Genomic DNA, 19,493 nt, shown 5'->3' with positions numbered 1-19,493 from the left:
TTAGGTGAATTGGCCGTGCTAAATTACCTGTAGAGTTAGGTGCATTAGTTAGGGAAAATGGGTCTCGGTGGGTTGCTCTTCAGAGGGTCGGTGTGGACTAGTTGGGCCTGTTTCCACACTGTAGGGAATCTAATCGAATCTAATCTAATCCTAATATTAGGGCTTTGGAGAGTGTTGTCGAACAGAGAGAGATCTAGGGGTGCAGGTTCATTGTTCTTGAATGTGGAGTCACAGGGAGACAGGCTTGTGAAAAAGGCATTTAGCACACTTGCCTTCATTGGTCAGAGCATTGAGTATGGGAGTTGGATGCTATATTGCAGATGTACAGGACATTGGTGAGGCTGCTTTTGAAGCACTGCATACAGTTCTGGTCATCTTGAGATGGGAAGGATGTTATTAAATTGGAACGAGTGCAGAAAAGGTTTACAAAAACTGGGGGGTTTAAGTTTAAAGGAGAGGCTGGATTGGCTAGCATCTTTTACCCTGGAGTGTCAGAGGTTGAGGGGTGACCTTCTCGAGGTTTATAAAATCACGTGGGGGCATAGATAAGGTGAATAGCAAAAGTCTTCTCCCCCAGGGTAGAGGAGTTCAAAACTGCAGGGCGTAGGTTTAAGGTGAGTGAGGAGAGATTTAAAAAGGACCTGAGGGGCAACTTTTTCACACAGTGGGTAGTGCATAAATGGAAGGAACAGCTAGAGGAAGTGGTAGAGGGAGGTACAGTTACAAAATTTAAAAGCCATTTGGATAGGTATATGGATAGGAAAGGTTTGGAGGGATGTGAGCCAAACACAGGCAAATGGGATTAGTTTGCCTTGGGAAACCTGATCAGCATGGACGATTTGGACCAAAGGGTCTGTTTCCCTGCTGTATGATGTTCGGGTTTCAATGGATATTGGCCCAGTAAGCCCTGACATAGACTTAAGAAAAGCCATCACAATACATATTCTGAAAAGATTTATCCATTGTCCTCACGCAGCGTACTAATGATTTGTGAACACCAAGTCAGGGGTGTGTGTGAACTAAGTCAGTCTTCTTCTCTACCACAAAAAGTTGTGGGATCTCACATAGTCTGAGTACAGATTGTTCCATTATAACACATATTTCTTCAACACAAATTCGGTGCAACGTGACTGACGAACAGGGAGTGCTGTTTCGAAAGCACAAACTTCGAAAATGTGTTGGCTACCGCGTGATTGCATCACCATTTGTCTTGCGCAATTCTTGTCTAGCGCGGGGTCGAACAGTAACATGGCTATCGCAATATGAAATAAATGGCTGTATACTTAATTGGTAGATTGGTAGATTTATGACTCCCAGTGGTGTACAGGGTGATGTAGATGAGATGGATTAAAGGCATTAAAGTGTTCAATCAGCCATGAACATGATGAATGGCAGGACAGATTTGATGGGCTGAACAGCCTACAGGTAGTTCTGCTATAACTTGTGTTTCGTCAATGTGAATGCCCTGTAAAGTGAATTGGGGATGCTGGTTCTAAAGCACGAACCTTTAAAACGTGTGTTGGCTGTAACGCGATAACATCACCAACAGTTGAAGCACTGTATTTAAAGCGCGATTTTTCTATAATGTGGGGTTGCACAACAATGCAACTATTGCGTTGTAGAAGAACTGACCGTACCTTTGTTTCCACATCAAATAGGACAAAGAATCGTGGGTGCTGCAGAACTGAAACAAAACCAGAAAGTAAACAGACGCGACGTGCCTCAGACACAACAGCAAACATCAGCAGCAGATGAGTGTGAAATAACAAATAGGCATGGATGAGAATGTACAAGGCATAATTAGTAAGTTTGCTGATGATAGTAAAGTAGGCGGTATCATGGACAGTGCGGAGGGTTATCAGAAATTGCAGCAGGACCTTGATCAACTGGGGAAGTGGGCTGAGAAAGAGCAAATGGATAGATAAGTGTGAGGTATTGCATTTTGAGAAGTCAAAATCAAGGTAGGACTTTCATGGTGAATGGAAGTATCTTGGAGTTCTGGTTCACGGTTTTCTCAAAGTAGACAGGGCAGTGAAGAAGGCTTTTGGCACACTGGTCTTCATCAGTCAGGGCACTGAGTATAGAAGTTGTGAAGTTATGTTGTACAGGGCGTTGGTGAGGCTGCACTTGCAGTATTGTGTTAGTTTTACTCAACTTTCTATAGGAAGAATGTTATTAAACTGGAAAGAGTGCAGAAGAAATTGACAAGGATATTACCAGGACTGAAGAGACTGAGTTATAGGCAGAGGTTGGACAAGCTAGGACATTTTCATTTCAAACGTAGGAGACTGAGGGGAGAGTCTTATAGAAGTGTATAAGATCATGAGAGACATGGTTAGGGTGAATGCATTCAATGTTTTTCCCAATGGTTGGAGAATCGAGGTCTAGAGGGCATCAGTTAGATGGGAAAGAATAAAAGGGAACTTGAGGAGCAATTTTTTTACAGAGTGTAGTATGCATGTGGAATGAGCTGCAAGTGGAAGTGGTTGAGGCGGGTGTATTGACAACATTTAAAAGGTGTTTGGACAAATACATGGATAGCAAAGGTTTAGAAGGATATGGGCTGCGTGCAGAGAAATGGGGTTATTGTGGATGGACATTTCGGTCGGCATGGACCAGTTTGGGTCAAAGGACATTTCTCCGTGCTGTAGGACTCTACGATTCTATGACTAAAAACAGCAAGCACATCTGGCCAGGTAAACTCGACACTTACATCCAAGCCTCATAATATTGCATAAATATTTGGATGTCCACTTGCATTGCCAAAGCACACAAAGTGCTGGAAAATGGGAATTCAAATAGTTAGGCGGTTGTTTTTCACTGGCATAAACTCAATGGGATCAAAGGGCGGATTTTCAGTTATAGGTCTATATGATTGCATGAATAGTGTGCCAACACAATGACTGGGTAATTATCAGAATTCATAGAATTGCAGAACTTGGATGTCCTGTACAGAAAAAGCAAGACAAATTCAACCCAGCCAATTACCACCCCATCAGTCTACTCTCGATCATCAGTAAAGTGATGGAAGGTGTTCATCAACAGTGCTATCAAGCAGCACCTGCTCAGCAATAACTTGCTCAGCATCACCCAGTTTGGGTTCCGCCAGGCTCACTCAGCTGCTGATCTCATTACAGCCCTAGTTCAAACATTGACAAAAGAGCTGAATTCCAGAGATGAGGGGAGAGTGACAGCCCTTGACATCAAGGCTGCATTCAACTGAGTGTAGCATCAAGGAGCTCTCGCAAAACTGGAATCAATGTTATCAGGAGGCAATCTCTTGGGAGTCATACCTGGCATGTAGGAAGGTGGTCATGGTTGTTGGAGGCCAGTCAACTGAGCTCCAGGACATCTCTGCAGGAATTCCTCAGGGTAGTTTCCGTGGTCCAATCATCTTCAGCTACTTCATGAATGACCTTCTCTCCATCATAAGGTTAGAAGTGGGGATATTCGCTGATGATTGCACAATGTTCAGCACCATTCATGACTCCTCAGAGACTGAAGCAGTCCGCATCCAAATTCAACAAGATCTGGACAATATCCAGGCTTGGGCTGACAATTGGGAAGTAATATTTACACCACACAAATGTCAGGGTGTGACCATCATCAATAATAGACAATCTAACTACTGCCCCTTGACATTCAATGGTGTTACCATTACTGAATCCCCCACTATCAACATCCTGGAGGTTATCATTGACCAGAAACTCAACTGGATGTGGCACATAAGAACAGCGGCTACAAGAGCAGGTCAGAGGCTCGGAATACTGCAGCAAGTAACTCACATCCTGCCTCCTCAAAGCCTGTCCACCATCTATAAGGCACAAGTCAGAAATGTGATGGAATATTCCCCACTTACCTGGATGGGTGCAGCCCCAACGACAATGAAGAAGTTTAACACCATCCAGGACAAAGCAGCCCGCTTGATTGGCACCACTTCCACGAACATTCACTCTGTCTACCATCAAAATTCAGTAGCAGCAGTTTGTACCACCTACAAGATGCACTGCATAAATTCTCCAAATGTTCTCAGTCAGCACCTTCCAAACCCAGGACCATTTCCATCTAGAAGGACAAGGGTAGCAGTTACATGGGAACACTACCCCCTGCATGTTCTCCTCCAAACCACTCACTGGTTTGGGGTGGGGGAGTCCAGAACTAGAGGTCATAGGTTTAGGATGAAAAGGGAAAGATATGAGACCTCAGGAGCAACTTTATCGCGTACAGGTTGGTGCATGTGTGGAATGGGCTGCCAGAGGAAGTGGTAGAGACTAGTACAATTGCAACATTTAAAAGGGACATGGATGGGATATAAATATGGAAGGTTTGAAGGAATATGGGCTGGGTACTGGCAGGTGGGACTAGATTAGGTTGGGATATCTGGTTGGCATGGACGAGTTGGACCAAAGGGTCTGTTTCCGTGCTGTACATCTCTATGACTCTATAAACTTCAGGAAATTCAAGCAAAAAAATGAGCTGCTCTGCCTAATGGTTCAAACATTGGAGGAATTTCTGCTGTTCCCGCATCAACAAACTCACTGAACCTGGTAATTATATCAATAAATAGGACACCTGATTGAGTAATACCTAGAGGCAGTAGCAACTGATTTAATTTGAGTTGTGCACCTCTAACATTAATCTCTTAGACACAGCGTAAAGCAAAATGTGCGAACAATGGGAGGACTGGTGATCGCAGACACAGACAGAGCCCTGGTGTTGCAGACTGTGAACTGACATGCACATAAATATTTGCACGTTTGGGCTATGTATTACTCTTTTTCAAGAAGCAGATGTTTCTAAGTGCTACTTTGGAACTGGGAGTATCGGAAAATCAGACACAGGGACAGTCAGTCACAGCTGGAGGGTGGTCGAGGTGGAAAACCTCGCAACCTTTTAAAGGAACATGCAGGAACAATTGAAATGTCTCAGCATTGATGGCCAATGGGCCAAGGGATGGAAAGTGGGATTAGTGTTATGTGCAGACTTCCTGGGCTGAATGGTCTCTTCTGGGCTGTATGACTGTGTGCTGAAAAATGTGTTGCTGGAAAAGCGCAGCAGGTCAGGTCAGGAAGAAGGGCTTATGCCCGAAACGTTGATTCTCCTGCTCCTTGGATGCTGCCTGACCTGCTGCGCTTTTTCAGCAACACATTGTTCAGCTCTGATCTCCAGCATCTGCAGTCCTCACTTCCTCCTGTATGACTGTGTGACAAAGAGCATGTGTAAGCTCAGTCAGGAGCCTAACACGCTGAACCAGGGAAATAAATAAGCCATTTTCTGAGACGATTATTTGATAGCAAATATCACAGCAGACTGATTGGGGGCGATTAAAAGAGGTCAGCATGTCATGAGGAGGAAGTGTAGAGTGATCATGGGGTTCCTGATTGTGGGATTGAACAATTCGACAGTTACACGGGAAACCACTCAGCAAAGTTACAAACTGAAAATACCAAAATGCAATTTCCAAAAGATTGTTTCTCAGACTTTGGTCAAATGTTCAGTTGTTCAGTGCAGGCACTATATTAAACTAAATGCGTATCATCTCCTGTTATTACAGGCAATAGATTCAGCTTTAATTCTGGACAAGCTGTGTGGTTCCGTCGATAGATTGGAGAGGTTACATCTGTGTGCCTCAGAGAGGAGAAAGCTGAGCAGAGATTTGATGGAGGTGTTCACAATCATGAGGGGTCAGTACACTGTAGCAAAGGTCATAGAATCCCTCAAGTGTGGAAGCAGACCATGTGGCCCATCATGTCCACACTGACCCATTGAAGAGCATCCCACCCAGACCCACACCCCACCAGCTAATATAACTAGCCTGCACATCCCCATGACATTATGAGGCAATTTAGCGTGGCCAATCCACCTTAAACCTGCAGATCTTTGGACTGTGAGTGGAAACCACAGCAGCCCAGATGCATCCCACATAGACACAAGGTGTAAACTCCACACAGACAGTCACTCAAGGGTGGAATCGAACCCGTGTCCCTGGTGTTCAAAGACAGCAGTGCTAACCACTGAGACCCTGTGCTGTACCAATGGTGGGAGAAAGCACAGGCTTAATGTGGTTGGTAAAGGAAGCAGGAGCAGCGGAGGGAAAATGTTGACTCATTGAGAGAAAGGTTAGATTGTGGGGTGCACTGGCCCGGAGTGTGGTGGGGGCAGATTCCACTGAGGTGTTCAAAATGGCAGGGGATATATTTGAGAAGGAGTTTACAGAGTCACGGGGTGAAGGGAGGAGGATGGCAGTGAGGGAAATGTTTATTGGGTCAGCAGGGGCAGGCATGATGGCCCCAAAAGCCTCCTTTTGTGATGCATTAACTCCCAGATACTCTGACATGTTCCACCACCCAGATTCCTGACCACTCCAATTCTGCTGACCCTGAGGACAATTAAAGTACAGCAAAGTACTGAATAGTACTGGCAGCAGTCACGAATCTCAATCAGAAATCTCCATCATTCATCACTGCCAAAAGCTGACGTATGGGAGAGATGTGAGGAGTCTGCCAGGATAGACAACAATCCTGGTCTCTCTCACTGTAAACATTTTGCACAGAAACCACTGCACATCCATGGTGCTGGGACTATTGCTTTTCATCATTTATATAAAACATTTGGATGTGAAAGTAGGAGGTACATCTGATAAGTTTGTAGATGACACCAAAATTGGAGGTGTAGTGGACAGTGAAAAAGATTACCTCAGAGTACAACAGGTTCTTGATCAGATAGGCCAATGGGCTGAGGAGTGGCAGATGGAGTTTAATTTCGATAAGTGTGAGGTGCTGCATTTTGGGAAAGCAAATCTTAGCAGGACTTATACACTTAATGGTAAGGTCCTCAGGAGTGCTCCTGAACAAAGAGACCTTGGAGTGAATGTTCATAGTTCCTTGAAAGTAGAATCACAGGTAGATAAGATAGTGTAAAAGGCATTTGTTATGCTTTCCTGTATTGGGCAGAGCACTGAGTATCGGAATTGGGATGTCATGCTGCGGCTGTACAGGACATTGGTTAGGCCACCTTTGGAATATTATGTGCAATTCTGGTCTCCTTCCTAATGGAAAAGATGAAGCTGAAGCATCTGCAATGCCTTCAGCTAAAGTGCCAAGTGGGGATCCATCTCACTCTCCCCCATGAAATTCCCAGCATCATGAATGTCAGCCATTAGCCAATTTGATTCAGTCCCTGTGATATCAAGGAAGACTGAAGGGACAGGATAGTGCAATGCTCATGAACCCATCTAAAATGCCTGTAACAGCACTGGCACAAGATGCAATGCAATGCCAAAGCAAGGGTGGTGCAGAAAACCCTACCCAACACATGACCTGGACAGTCAGTGGATGCAAACGGATTGGCACACAATAAGCTACAAGTTCAACTCCAACACACTGATTTGGAACCATATCACCATTCATACAGTCACAGACTTGAAGCCTGTGACCAGTGGTGTGCCACAAGGATCAGTGTTGGATCAGCCTGCTTCCACCAATTTTGTCTAGAGCCTACGTCATTTGAACAAAACCTGGCTTCCCTCAATCCACAATCCTTTTTGAAGACCATCTTTCTCCTTCATCATAACAAACTCAAATTGTACAGTGATTTCTGTCACTACAATGAGCCTCCATCACCACAATCAATTGTTTCCCCAGAGTTAAGTAGAGCACTGCATTGTTGCTTGTATCACTGAATTTATGTCAAATTAAAACACTCTCCAAGAAATCTGCCCCCTTTAACCTTTATGAAGAAAGAAGGGAAATGTATATTCCAGGTACAGGCCCTTCAGCCCTCCAAGCCTATGCTGATCCAAATCCACTGTCTAAACCTATTGCCCAATTCCTAAGGATCTGTATCCCTTTGCTCCCCACATTCTCATACATCTGTCCAGACGCACCGTAAATGAATCTGCCATGCCTGCCTCTACTACCTCCGCTGGCAATGCGTCCCAAGTGCCTAACACCCTCTGTGTAAAGTACTTCCCGATGTATCCCCCTTAAATCTTTCTTCACTCACCTTGAAAGCGTGACCTCTCGTTATTGAGTCCCTCACCATGGGAAAAAAACTTATCTCTATCCACCCTGTCTATACTCTTCATGATTGTGTAGACCTCAATCAGGTCCCCTCTCAATCTCCTCTTTCCTAATGAAAGCAATCCTAATCTACTCATCCTCTCTTCATGGCTAGCTCCTTCCATACCAGCGACATCCTTGTAAAACTTCTCTGCTATGATTATCCCAACTAATATTGGGGTAGTTCATATCCCCTGATATAATTTCTCATTTACTGTTTTTCTACACCTTGGAGAATAGACGACATACCTCCTCCCTCAATTGTCACTGAGAGTTTGGGGGCCTAGAATAGACCTAACAGTGTGACCGAATGGAATATCAAAATACAGAGGGTTTGCCCAAACAGTACAAGACATTAGTCAGACAATCTGTGAACAGTTTTGGCTTGCTTATCTGAGGAAAGATACACTGGCACTGGAGGCCATCTAGAGAAGGTTCCTAGGTATGGGGAGACTGTCTTCTTGGAGCCAGCTGTGTAGAGTGAGCCTGTGCCTGTTGACATATTGAAGAATGAGAGGCAATTTTATTGGAACATAGAAGATTCTTAGAGGACTTGACAGGGGAGATGTGAAGCACTTGATTCCCTTGTGGGAGAGCGTTCACTTTACAATTTAAAGTGATCCAACAGTAACTCTTAAATCCAAAAGAGGGAGTGGAAACGGACAACTAATGGGGCCGTCAGCTAAGGACAATTGGCATTCAGAATTGATGTGGGCATTCAGTATTGGTTAAAACTTGCAGTTGGAGAAATTCAGCCCAATGAATCAGAGACCACAAATGTGGATGGCGGTGAAATTGACAAGCGGTTTATTAAACAAAGCGATATCGCGGAAGAGAAATTGACCAGGCTGGCACAGAACTGATTCTCTGTACAGATGGCCAGAATGCTCTTCCTCGAATGGAAGGTGCTGGCAGGTTTAAGACGGGTACAACACAAAGGTGATAATTGTAAAGCAGTCACAATATACTGGTGAAAATTGTAAATCGATTAAAAGAAGAATAAACTGAATGGAAATTAATCAAGGGTGCAGCTGCAACAATTCATGGAGATTCCAGCCGTCTCCATGAGTGGGTGAGAATGTCTTCTACAGGATTCTTCATTGCATTTCCCGTCCGTGCGAATATGTACAAATGCCCCTTCTCCTGGCCATTCAGATAAGTCCATTGTGTTCCTCCTGCGGGCAAAGTCTTCCAGGGCCTCTCGGTCTGCCTGCTGGCTTATGTGGTATCAGTTTCAATGGGAAGTGAGCCTGCCCTTCGGGGATTGGGAGCACAGTGCTAATTGGGGCTGGGAACTTTGCTGTGAAAGCTGTTTGGGAAGTGCATTTTCTGGTCTGGGAGTAGCTTGGCCCTGTCTTGTTTCTTTGTTAGCCTGTTTGTCCAAGACTGGGGCATTGTGGGTGTGTTGTGCGCGTGTTGGCAGACCTGCTTCTGTGTTTCTTATGTGGGCATGCTATATTGGGCAGGATAGCTGATCTTTCTTCCACATTTGCATACAATGCGGTTCAGCTTAACCCATGGGCCAAAACTTCAAGGAGCGATTTTTGATTAACAATAAATTGTAGGTGGTACAGTGGTTAGCACTGCTGCCTTTCAGTGCCAGGGACCGTAGTTTGATTCCTGCCTCAGGCGACTGACTGTATGGAGTTTGCACGTTCTCTTTATGCCTGTGTGGGTTTCCTCCCATCACCCAAAGATGTGCCAGCCAGGTGAATTGGCCACATTATATCTTTTTGGGAAATTAAAAAAACTAGCGTTAGGTGCATTGGTCAGGGTTAAACATAAGGTGAGGGAATGGGTCTAGGTGGGGTCCTCTTTGGAGGGTTGGTGTGAACTTGGTTGGGCCGAAGGGCCTGTATTCACACTGTAGGGTATCTAATACCATTAAGCATGTGAGCCTGCAACAGCAAACAGATTGTGGAATTGGAGGAACAACACTGTATTGGAAACAGCCAATTGCACGAAGACTGGGACAGTCAAAGCCACAAAGCATTTCTGTGCTACAAAGCACTGAGCTCAAATATCTTTGGCATGTTCTTCCCAATCATTGAATAGTGTGCATATATTTTGACAGAACATCTATTTATTGAAATGTTTTTGAGACCCCAGATCTCTGCTCGAAAGCAGAATGAAAATCACTTCAACAGTCGGACCATACCATTGAGTAACTTTCAGCAACTGCTGGTCTTTCATGACATCCCTGGAAGGGTTGCTTGGAAACCCGAGCACATCAGTTGTATCAACTGAACAAAGCAGCAACTGAACCATCGCTTGCTCTCACCAACAAAAATGTGAAATGTGAGTCCGTGTGTTGAAGAATGCAGTAGACCTTGCTCATCAGTAACTGAAAGAGCAGGGCGTGGTGCTTCTGTGCTAATTGCTGCTTTTCCCCTGTTAGAGCCTGTGCATAATATGACAAGAGTCTCTGATGCTTAAAGTGATAGATAAGAATCAATATTTGAAATGATTGTCTGGTGGCCACCTTGCTTGTCATGTGAGGTGCTCAGTATTGAAACTCAACAGCCTATAAGGGGAACACATAGGCCGGATGTGTGATGATTGTGAGATTGCCTATTTTGAGAAGGAAATAATTAAAAGGTTTCAACATGGTCCGATTGGCATCATGTGGGAAATAACAATGTTGCTCTTATTTAGTATAATTTTGTATTGCAACTGTTAACAGACAATGAATATAAACTTTCAGAATGAATTACACAACTTTATGGTTTTAATTGTGGAGTTGCAAATTATATGGAATGAGTCAGGTAAGGTTTGTTGGAAGCACAAATTTCTTTCTAGTCTGACTGCTCTACTGATCTTGAATAATGTTTAGTCACATGGGTGAAACGGCAAATTACAAAGGTTTGGGACCTTATCTTGTTAAGCATTAAAGTTATAGAGTGATAAAGATGTACAGCATGGAAACAGACCCGTTGGTCCAACTTGTCCATGCTAACCAGACATCCTAACTCAATCTAGTCCCATTTGTCAGCACTTGGTCTATATACCTCTAAACCCTTTCTATTCATATACCCATCCAGATGGCCTTTTTTTAGACTACTTACAGTGTGGAAACAGGCCCTTCAGCCCAACAAGTCCACACCGACCCATCGAAGTGCAACCCATCTAGACCCATACCCCTACATTTACCCTTTCATCTAACCTTACAGGCAATTTAGCATGGCCAATTCACCTAATCTGCATATTTTTGGATTGTGGGAGGAAACCTGAGCACCCAGAGGAAACCCACGCAGACACGTGTGCAAACTCCACAGAGAGAGTCACCTGAGACGGGAATTGAACCTGGGTCTCTGGCGCTGTGAGGCAGCAGTGCTAACCATTGTGCCACCGTGCTGCTTTTAAATGTTGCTATTGTACCAGCCTCCACCACTTCCTCTGGTAGCTCATTCCATTCACACACTATCCTCTACCTGAAAAAGTTGCCCCATTTGATTTTATAAACCTCTATAAGATCACCCCTCAGCCTCCAACGTTCCATAGAAAACAGCCCCAGCCTATTCAGCCTCTCGCTGTAGCTCAAATCCTCCAACAGTATTCCAAAAGTGGCCTGACCAATGTCCTGTACAGCTGCAACATGACCTCACAACTCCTATATGCAATGCTCTGACCAGTAAAGGAACATTTAACAAACACCTTCTTTATTATCCTATGTACTCGCAACTCTATTTTCAAGGAACTATGAACCTGCACTCCAAGGTCTCTTTGTTCAGCAACACTCCCGAGGACCTACCATTGAATGAATAAGTCCTGCCCTGATTTGCCTTCCCAAAATGCAGCCCTTCACATTTATCTAAATTAAACTCCACCTGCCATTCCTCAGCCCATTGTTCCATCTGATTCAGACCCCATCGTTCTCAGAGGTAACCTTTGTTGCTGTCCACGACACCTCCAATTTTGGTGTCATCTGCAAACTTACTAACTATTCTTTGTGTGTTCGCATCCAAATGAGTTATATAAATGATGAAAAGCGGTGAACCGAGCATCAATCCTTCTAGCACAGCACTGGTCACAGGCCTCCAGTCTGAAAAGCAACCCTCCGTCTTCCACCTTCAAGTCAGCACTGTATCCAAGTGGCCAGTTCACCCTGTGGTACATGAGATAAAACCTTGTTAACCAGTCACCCATGAGGAACCTTGTTGAATGCCTTACTGAATTCCACGTAGATCCCATCCACTGCTTTGCCATCATCAATCCTCTTTGTTTCTTTTTCACAAAATGTGATCAAGTTCATGAGACATGATTTGTCACGCACAAAGCTATGTTGACTATTCTTAATCAGTCCTTGCAATTCCAAATGCATGTAAATCCTGTTCCTCAGGACTCTCCAAAAACCTGCCCACCACCGATGTCAGGCTCACTGGTTAAAACTTCCCTGATTTTTCCTTATCAATCTTCCTTAAATAGTGGCACCACGTTAGCCAACCTCCAGTCTTCCGGTATCTCACCTGTGACTACTGATGATCCAAACATCTCAGCAAACTGCCCAGCAATCATTTGCCTAGTTTTGCACAGTGTTCTGGGGTACACCTGATCAGGTCCTGGGGATCTACCCACTTTGATGCATTTTAAGACATCCAGCAACTCCTCCTCTGTAATATGAACATTTTTCAAAATGTCACCATCTATTTCCCGACATTCTATATTTTCCATGTCCTTCTCCACAGTAAACACCGATGCAAAATACTCATTTAGCATCTCCCCAACTCCTGCAGTTTCACATGTAGGCTCTCTTGCTGATCTAGAAGGGGCCCTATTCTCTCTTTAGTTACCCTTTTGTCCTTAATATATTTTTAAAATCCCCTTGGATTCTCCTTAACCTTATTTGCCACAGTTATCTCATGTCCCCTTTTTGCCCTCCTGATTTCTGTCATCAGTATACTCCTTTTATTTTATACTCTTTTTTATACTCTTTTCAGGATTGACTCGATCACAGCTGTCTATACCTGACACTTGTTTATGACTTTTCCTTCAGCAAAAACTCAATTTCTCTAGTCATTCAGCATTCGCGACGCCAACCAGCCTTGCATTTCACCCGAATGGGAATATACTGTCCTTGGTCTCTTCTTCTCTCATTTTTGAAGGCTTCCCATTTTCCAGCTGTCCCTATATCTGCTAAAATATGCTCCCACTCAACGTTTTAAAGTTCTTGTGTCATACCATCAAAATTGGCCATCCTCCAATTTAGAACTTCAACTTTTAGGTGCGGTTTATCCTTTTCCATCACTAATTTATTTTTAAACATATTTATAGTCACTGACCCCAATGTGCTACCCCACAATCACCTGCCCTGCCTTATTTCCCAAGAAGAGGTCAAGTTTTGCAGCTTCTCGAGTCGGTACATCCATATTCTGAATCACAAAATTTTCTTGTACACTCTTATCAAATTCCTCTCTATTGAAACCCTTAACACTTTGGCAGTCCCCGTCTATGTTTGGAAAGTTAAACTCCCCTACCATAACGACACTATTATTCTTACAGATAACTGAGATCTCCTGACAGATTTGTTTCTCAATTTCCCGCTGACTATTGGGGGATTCGAGAATACAATCCCAAAGACGTCATCATCCCTTTCCTATTTCCCAGTTCCACCCAAAGTACGTCCTTGGATGTTTTCGGAGGAATGTCCTCCCTCAGGACAGCTGTAATGATATCCCTTATCGAAAAGGCTACATCACCTCCTCTCTCATTCCCCTTTCTGTTCTTCCTATAGCATTTGTATCCTGGAACATTAAGCTGCCAATCCTGTCCATCCCCAAGCCACGTCTCTGTAATTGCTATGATATCCCATTCCCACGTTCCTAACCATGCCATGAGTTCATCTGCCTTCCCTGTTCGGCCTCTTGCATTGAAACAAATGCAGTTTAATTTATCAGTCTGACTTTGTTCTGCTTTTTCTCCTGTTTGCCCTGAGTGTTTTACTCGCTCCTTTTCCCAACTGTACCAGTCTCAGATTGATTTCTTTCCTCAATATTCCCCTGGGTCTCCCATCACCCAAAATTGCTGGTTTAAACCCTCCCGAGCAGCTCTAGCAAATCTCCCTGCAAATATATATTAGTCCCCTGGAAAAAAATCTGGAAAAAAATCCTTGAGAAACACACAAAAGGAAAGATTGCCATGTTACATGTTCTACGTTATCAAAATTAGCATGAGGCAAACACAAGTAACAGACAAGTCAGGTGATAGATGTCGTCAAGACAGATCCCACGGGTTTCTTAGTGAAAGCCTTCCCCATGCCACAGCTCCCTTCAGGTGTTAGTGACACTGTGGATCACCAAATGCCTTGTACTTAACAAGGCTGTCAAATTGTTCCGTTTTTGATGTCATGAAGACGAACCACATTAGACTCAATGTTAACGGAGTTTCTCTCTCCACAGATGCTGCCAGATCTGTTGAGATTCTGCAATGCTTTCTGTGTTTCACTTTTTGATGACCTGATCTTTAAACTGTGGAGGGAATTTGATATTAATATATGGATTATGCAGGTATATTAGTGGTGCATCAAACTCTTAACAATTCCTCACCACCATTTCTTCAAACTGTTTGTTCTTTTTCTGCCCAAAATCTCAATTGATTTCCTTTTTAAAATCACTATTCCCTCAGGGACCAATTACTGTTTGTTCTGTTATAACAAGTGTTTCATCAACGCGATTTCACTCTCACACGATTGAAGAATTGGGGACACTTTCTACAGTGTAAAGTTTTAAAGTGTGTGTTGGCTGCACCGATTGGCACCAACACATTCAGTGCTGTTCCTAAAGCGTGATTTTTCTATACCATGGAGTTACACAAGAATGGAGTGCAGGTTTATAGTTCCTAGAAAATGGAGTTGCAGGTAGATAGGGTAGTGAAGAAGGTGTTTGGTATGCTTTCCTTTATTGGTCAGAGCATTGATTTTAGGAGTTGGGACGTTACGTTGCTGCTGTACAGGACATTCATTCGGCCATTTTTGGAATATTGTGTGCAATTCTGGTCTCCCTTCTATCGGAAGGATGCTGTGAAACTTCAAAGGGCTCAGAAAACATTGACAAGGATGTTGCCAGGGTTGGATGATTTGAGAAATAGGGAAAGGCTGAATAGGCTGGGGCTGTTTCCCCTGGAGCGTCAGAGGCTGAGGAAAGACCTTCTTGAAGTTTGTAAAATCATGAGGGGCATGGATAGGAAAAACAGATAAGGTCTTTTCCGTGGGGTGGGGTGTCCAGAGCTAGAGGGCATAGGTTTAGGGTGAGAGGAGAAAGATTTTAAAGGAACCGAAGTGGCAACATTTTCATGCAGTGGGTGCGCACATGGAATGAGCTGCCGGAGGAATTGGTGGAGGTTAGTACAATTACAAAATTTAAAAGGGATCTGGTTGCATACATGAATAGGTAGAGTTGAGAGGGAAATGGGCGAAGTGTTGACAAATGGGATTAGATTAGGTTAGGATATCTGGTCAGCATGGACAAGTTGGAGTGAAGCGTCTGATTCTGAGCTGTACCTCTCTATGATGAATGTAACCATTGCGTGATAGAAGAACTGACTGTGTTGGCGTTATCAAATCGCTTCAAATAAGAAGTGCAGGAGGGCTACCACAGAGCAACACCAAACATACTCACAACAAGGAGTTAATTTACTAATGAACACGACACAGGGTTGCTCAACTGTGGGAAATCAACACACAACAAGCAGGGTTAAGTAATCCTACACAGTCGTTCCAAATTCAGCTGTGACTGGTGGTGGACAATTAAATACATAATTGGAGGAGGTCAATCACCTCCAACCTCATTGCCTGGAGGATACCAACCCATCAGGTCCAAAAGATGAGGCTGAAGCATCTGCAACATCTTCAGCCAGAAGTGCCAAGTGGGTGATCCATCCCAGTCTCCCCCACGAGATTCCCATCATCATGAATGTCAGCCAATAACCAATTTGATTCGGTCCATGTGACACCAAGGAATGTCTGAAGGCACAGGATATTGCAATTGTCCTGAACCCATCTAACATGCCTGTAATAGCACTGGGACAAGATGCAATGCAAGACTCCTCCTTAAACACCTCCCCAACCCAGAGCCTAGACGGTCAGGGGAAGCAAAAGAAAAGAATCAGCACCAAATAAGCTAGAATCTCAATTCAAAGACACGCAGCACACTGACTTGGAACCATATCACCATTTTTACAGACGAGTTGTACAGCATGGAAATAGATCCTTTGGTGCAACTCTTCCATTCTGACCAGATATCCTGATTTAATCTAATCCCATTTGCCAACATTCGGATCATCTCCTTCTCAACCCTTCCTATTTATCTCCCCACCCAAATGCCTGTTAAATGCTGTCATTGTACAGGCCTCCAACACTTGCTCTGGCAGCTCACTCCATACAAGCACCACCCTCGGTGTGAAAAATCTATCTCTTAGGTCCCTCCAGTTTTGGACTCCCCGAACTTGAGAAAAAGATCTTGTCTATTCACCCTATCCATGCTCTTCATGACTTTATAAACTATCAGTTCACCCCTCAGCCTCCAATGCTCCAGAGAACGTAGACCAGCTTATTCAGTGTCTATAGGTCAAAGCCACCAACCCCAACATCTTCATAAATCTTTTCTGCAAGTTTAACTATATCTTTCTGAATGCAGGGAGAACAGAATTGAATGCGGTATTCCAGAAGTGGCCTAACTAATGTGCTGTACAGCCGCAACGTGATCTCCTAACTCCAAACCCCAATGCATTGACCTATAAAGACAAGCCGAGCAAATGCATTCTTCACTGGCCTATCAATCTGCAACTTCACCTTCAGGAAACCAATGACCTACAGGCCCAGGTCACTCTCTAGGGCAGTATCACTAAGTCTACAAGTCTTGAACTGATTTGCCCTGACCAAAATGCAACACCTCGTATTGACCATCTGGTCTCCTTCCTATCAGAAAGATGTTGTGAAACTTGAAAGGGTTCAGAAAAGATTCACAAGGATTTTACCAGGGTTGGAGGATTTGAGCTATAGGGAGAGGTTGAGTAGGCTAGGGCTGTTTTCCCTGCAGTGTCAGAGGCTGTGGGGTGACCTTATAGAATCCTGATTATTAAATCATGAGGGGTATGGATAGGATAAATAGACAAAGTGTTTTCCCTGGGGTGGGAGAGTCCAGAACTAGGGGGCATAGGTTTAGGATGAGAGGGGAAAGATATAAAAGAGACTTAAGGGGCAAAATGTTTCACACTGAGGGTGATACTTGTATGGAATGAGCTGCCATACGAAGTGGTGGAGGCTGGCACAATTGCAACATTTAAAAGGCATCTGGATGGGTATATGAATAGGAAAGGTTCGGAGGGATATGGGCCAGATACTGACAGGTGGGACTAGGTTGGGTTGGGATATCTGGCTGGTGTGGACCAGTTGGACCGAAGGGTCTGTTTCCATGCTGCACCTCTCTACGACAATGACATGCCGACGTACGCATAAGAATGTGGTTGACTCCGAACAGCCATCTGGAAAATTAGGGATAGGCGATAAACACCGGCATTGCCTATGGAAAATTCCAAATGGGATGCTTGTACTAGATAACTGATATGTGAGGAATTGTGATTCTCACTCACAGATATTCAAGAAATGATTTACAGACCAAGATAGGAATGAATCATACATCAGGAAGAAGTTCCAAACAAGGAACAAGAGTAGACCATTCAGCCCTTCAAACCAGCCCACGATGACGATGGGCTGATCTGATGTTAATCTCAATTCTGCATTCCTGCATATTCCCAATAAACCACCTCACCTTGGGGTGCACGGTGATTCAATGGTTAGCACTGCTGCTTTGCCATGCCAGGGACCCATGGTCGATTCCAGCTGTTTAGTTTGCACATTCTCCATATATCGGTTTGGGTTTCCTCTTGCTCCTTTAGTTTCTTCCCATAGTCCAAAGATGTGCAGATCAGGTGAATTGACTATGCTAAATTGCCCACAGTGTTCAGGGATGTATAGGTTAGGTGCAGTAGTCGGGGTAAATGTAAAGTAATACGTGAGGGGAAATGGGTCTGGTTGAGATACACTTCGGCGTGTCAATATAGACTTGTTGGTTCAAATGGCCTGTTTCCACACTGTATTGATTCAATGAATTTTATCTTTGTAATTCAGAATCTATCTGGCTGTGACTGAAAAATACTTAAAGATACTGCATCCACGACCTTTTGATGAAGAGAATTCCAAAGACTCAGAACCCTCTGAGGGAATAAAAATGATTTCTCTTCTTTGTTTTAAATTATTTTGAAAAAAAATGACCACCTTGTTCTAGATTCTCCCACAAGCAGAAACCATCCTATCCACACCCACTCAGTCAAGCTGCTCAGGGATCTGAAAGGTATCAAAAAATTCATGTCTGACCATAGGGAGAGGCTAGATACGATGGGAATTTATCCCTGGAGCAGCTTTATAACGTCATAAGTGGCATGGATAGGATGATTAGCCAATATCCCTTTCCCAGGGATAGGGTTATCTCAACCAGAGATCATAGGTTTAAGGTGAGAGATGAAAGATTTAAAAGGGACTTAAGAGTCAACATTTTCACTCAGAGGATGGTGCATGTATGGAATGAACTGCCAGAGGAAATGGCGGAGGCTGGGAAAACTGCAAAATGGATGGGTATATGAATCGGAAGGGTTTAAAGGGATATGGACCAAGTGTTGAATCATGGGACTAAATTAGGTTCGGACATCAGGTCAGCAGGGACGAGTTGGAATGCTTTCTGTGATTGTTTCAGTTTTTGTTGATCTCATCCTGAAACTGTGGAGACAATTTGGTATTCATACATACATTATATACTCTTATGAAATCCTGACCACCATTTCTTCAGCACGTGACATATTGCTAAAATTGTTTGTTGCGGTTGTTCAAAATTTCAACTCCACGTTTTAAAGCACTATGCTTTTAGAACAAACAGAGTTGTTGTGTCTGGTTTGTTACCGGTGCCACGTGATAGAGAGTCGAGGAATAGAGAGAGAGAACAGTTAAATGCGTGGCTACAGGGATGGTGCAGGAGGGAGGGATTCCGGTATCTGGATAACTGGGGTTCTTTCTGGGGAAAATGGGACCTCTATAAACAAGATGGTCTACACCTGAACCTGAGGGGCACCAGTATCCTTGGGGGAAGGTTTGCTAGTGCTCTTGTGGTGGGGGGGGTTTAAACTAACTCTGCAGGGGCATGGGAACCTAGACTGTAGCTTTAGGGTGCAGGACCTGGAGTGGAGGGAGGTTAGGAACATGGCATCAATCTCAAAGGAGGGTGCCTGTAAATAGGAAAGTGGCTTGAAGTGTGTATACTTCAATGCAAGAAGTATACGAAATAAGGTAGATGAACTTGCAGCGTGGGTTGGTACCTGGGACTTCGATGTTGTAGCTATTACGGAGACATGGGTAGAACAGGGACAGGATTGGCTGTTGCAGGTGCC

This window comes from Chiloscyllium plagiosum, chromosome 47 (assembly GCF_004010195.1).
Source record: "Chiloscyllium plagiosum isolate BGI_BamShark_2017 chromosome 47, ASM401019v2, whole genome shotgun sequence".
Taxonomy (NCBI): Eukaryota; Metazoa; Chordata; class Chondrichthyes; order Orectolobiformes; family Hemiscylliidae; genus Chiloscyllium; species Chiloscyllium plagiosum.
This window is presented reverse-complemented; position numbering follows the sequence as displayed.